The following is a 3,908-nucleotide window of genomic DNA, read 5'->3' as shown; positions in this document are numbered from 1 at the left end:
AGATGATCTAAATTGATATTTTTTATTTATGTTATTGTTACTTATCTCTTTTACTTATTTAAGGGCTCCTGGTATATACTTCCACTTAGTTAATGCTTGATAAATGAAATTGGACCAACCAAAAGTACTGCAATCAGCTGCTCCTTAAAATTGGCCTTGCATTGTGGTAGAACCGCCTAAATTAATCCGGCTAAGGTGCACTCACCATCACCATGGGGGCAATCATGGCTAACTCGTTCTTCAAACAGAGTAGCTTGACAGTCTGTCGGGTAACATCCCAATGCCACCACTGGAATTTCAATCGAAACAAAGCATACATAAAGCCTACGCGAAAGCGAGCCTAGAGTTTACAACATTTCACAAATTTTACATCATAGAGTCCAACAAAAATATTATTATTACAAATCGAGTTCAAATTCTTAAAACAAGTACTTTAGAGTTTAAAAGTGCAGCGGGAAATAAACGAAAGTTCTAACGACGATATAAGATATTATAATGAAGCCCGTACAAGATATCATTCAGTATTATCATCATTGGTCGGAGATGCATCCTATTCCACCGACCAACCAGGAGGAAGAGTACATGGCCAAGTCAAATTAGCAACCATGTCGTCGAAAGTCTCACATGAAAACAAAGCCACAAGCAAGGCTGAGTATACTAATACTAAGCAAGTCTTACCCGACTAGTGGAATATACTTAGCTGACTCCTGAACATGCAAGGCTTTTGGCTGAGGGGTTTGTTTTTGATATAAAGCAACTAAGAGTGTGTCCTTACTTTCAAAGTTTTAGCCTAGTTTAATTAACCATTCTAGGTTTGCCACTATCCAACATCACATGTCGCACCCTAAAATATTTAATTTTAGGATGTGAGTATCTTTTAGAATGTGTTCATCCATCTTTAGGGTTTTTTCGAGAATTTTTTAGATTATTCTAGAAATTATTCTCTTTTTCTGTAGAGCTAAATCCATTTATTGGAAAGCTCTAAAATCTTTTTCTTGGCCTTCGAGTATTTTATTTGGATTCGTCATGTCCTAGGTTTTTTCTGAAATTTTTGGGGATTCTTTAGGATATATTTTTCATTATTTATGTGGACTTTTCTAGATTAATTTTAAGCTTGAAAATATGTTCTGGAAAATGAATTCCTTTTATTTTCATCTCAAGCTGGACTTAATTGATTTTTGGTCCAATTCGCCCCAAGACCATAGAACCGTGCTGTTGAGCTCGGCCACCACCGTAATCTCGTCATCTGTCACGTTTTGACGATAAAAAGTAAATCAAAAGCTTCTTCTTGTGGTACCGAAGCGAACACCCATGTTTTTCGCCTTTCGCCTTTCCATTCCGAAGCTTAATAGCTCATCAAAGCTACCTGACCGCCACTCGCCGTCGATCATCTTTCTTCACCAAGCTGGAGTTATCTAGAAGCCTTTCCATTTGCCCTTTCTTTCTTTCTTATTTTATCTCGTAGTTGGACCGAGCCTTTTCTTTGTTGTCCATCCTTTTAACTCTGTCCTCTCCGACTCCCTAAAATGCCCCATCGAGTTTCTCATTATCTAATCCTTCTCCCTAATCAAATCACACTAAAAAAGGAGCCATAGCTCGATTTCGATGTTTTCCGACAATGCTCCAGTATCGTAAATGCTAGCTACGGCGACCTGCGTTGTTGCTACATGACCTTGACCTCTGACTCGCCAAAATCTAAACCTGATCCGACCCAATTTAGCCATCAACATCCCCCTCCTCTCTTTTTCCTTCCTCGACAGGATAGCTATGTCATCCAAACTTAGCTTTCCTGTGCGTGCATGCTAGGACTTGTCGATCGAGTCTGATCTGGCCACACATACCCGCCTCATCGTATTCCTGTATGTCATCTACACACCGAGCTAGTTGTTTGCTACATGCCATTTTGGTTCCATTCAAGACTGGATGGCTCGCGTGGTTGTCCTCGGCGTGGGCGTCACACAAGCCTGGCAATCCATGCTCTATGAAAGGATTTGTGCAGCCCGCTCGACCTTTCTCTATCTCTAGCTCTCTATCTTGTTCTGTCCACGGTCGATCCTCTCTCTCGACTGGCTCATCTGTTTTCGCTGGTCCGGTTCCACCTCCCCATCTTTTCTTCTTTCCACGGCCAGTTTGGTGTTCCAGGCTAGCAACAACTGAACCTGCTCGGCCAGCCCAGGTTCAGCTCTCGTCCTATCTCGGTCTAACTCAACCTTGCCTGGGGCTCCCGACCTGAGTCAGCCTCGGCATGGCCAGGCCTTGCGCCCCTATAAAACCCACCCAAGACCCTCTGCATCGCTCCCTACTGCCGCCCCTCCTTTTCCTGTGCAGCCCCGCCACCAGGAGGCCAGGCCTCCCCGTTGCTCTACCGCTCGTGATGCCATCTGCTCGCGCTGTCCCTACGCGGCCAGCGCCGCCGCCCAAGCCTGCTCGCGCAGCCCTGCATCGGCCACCTGCTCAACTCCCCCTTCTGGCCATGGCTTCTCCTGAGCCCATGCGCCGCCACCACAAGCGCCGCCGCCCCTCGCACCTCTACGCATGTGAGACCCGCGTCGTGCCTCTACCCTACCACCGCCAGCCCGAGTCCCTACGGCCGCGGCCTTCCCCCTGCAGCCGCGCCCTCCCCCTGCAGCTGCGACCTCCCCCCTATAGGCTGCCCCTGCCCAGCACCGCTGGTCAGGAACAGAAGCCGGGCAGAACCGCCATCGCTCCTTGCGCCATCGATTTCGGCCACCACGACGCATCTCTGCTACAAGTAAGGTATAAAATCGAATCCCTTCGTCGTCCTCTTTCTTTTCCCCTGCTCCCCGCGGTCTCCCATGCCTGGAATCACTAGGAATCCAGCCAACAGTGGGTGTCGGCCACCATGGGAGCCTGTTGCCTAAGCTTTTGCAATTTAGCCCCCAAAATATTCTGTAATTCCTGCAGTTTTCTTTGTATCTTGCAAACTTCGCAGAAAATCCTCTAGATCTATTGCATCTTTTCAACCCAACCCCACCCGAAGTCTTTTTTAGATCTAAACCTAAACTTTTCTTTATTTGTGAGCACTATTTTGTGTGTCTTGCCAAAATCAGCAGCTAGTCCTTCGCATCTATAGTTAATCACGTATAGGACCTTACAACCTTGTTTCATGCGTAGTTTCCGCGTTTTAGATTCCTTTTGATCTGTTCATTTTGCGTTAGTCTTCTAAAACCCTAAGCTATCGTTTAGTAGTATTGTTGTACCATAGTTCCTATTTTTAAAATTAAATATCAATTTAATTTGAATAATATCCTCTCATCTAGTTTTTCAATTAAAATCCAATTAGATCTATACTTCGATTTTCATAATTAATGTTAACTTCATTAATATCAACTTAAATGTGTTTATAATTTAATTTGTTTAGTTCAACACGAATTATAAAGTTATGCATTTAGATGCTCTCATAAGTTCTTTTCTAATTAATTATTTAATTAGTGTAATTTGTACATAGATAATTATATATAACATTTGACTAAGTTGTACCTCGTCTTTATAAATGCAAATATAATATGAGTTAATTATAATCAGGGATATTCTCTTTTGAATATATTTTACATTAGTTTTATAAATTAAAATAAATGAAGTTTATAGTTCTTTTATTTTCTTTCATAATATAAATCTTCCGATAGTTGTTTCTTTTCAACCGTAGCTTCGTTTTCCACATTTCTTGCGCTCTCGTGATCGTAGCAACGAGCCCTATCCTTTAGTTTGCTCTTTTAAAGCTTTCTTTTTGTCTGGTATATGTGTTTCTTTTCTTTTCTTTTCTCTGTCCTGTCTTCATTACATATGGCTAGAACTAGGAAGACCGCCGCAAGAGAACTCGTGGACCCTCTCATCTGACTCAGCAGGAGGCGCCCGTTCAAGAGGAGGCGCCTGCTCAGCAGGAGGTG

The sequence above is a fragment of the Panicum hallii genome, chromosome 9, assembly GCF_002211085.1.
Source record: "Panicum hallii strain FIL2 chromosome 9, PHallii_v3.1, whole genome shotgun sequence".
NCBI classification, from domain to species: Eukaryota; Viridiplantae; Streptophyta; class Magnoliopsida; order Poales; family Poaceae; genus Panicum; species Panicum hallii.
This window is presented reverse-complemented; position numbering follows the sequence as displayed.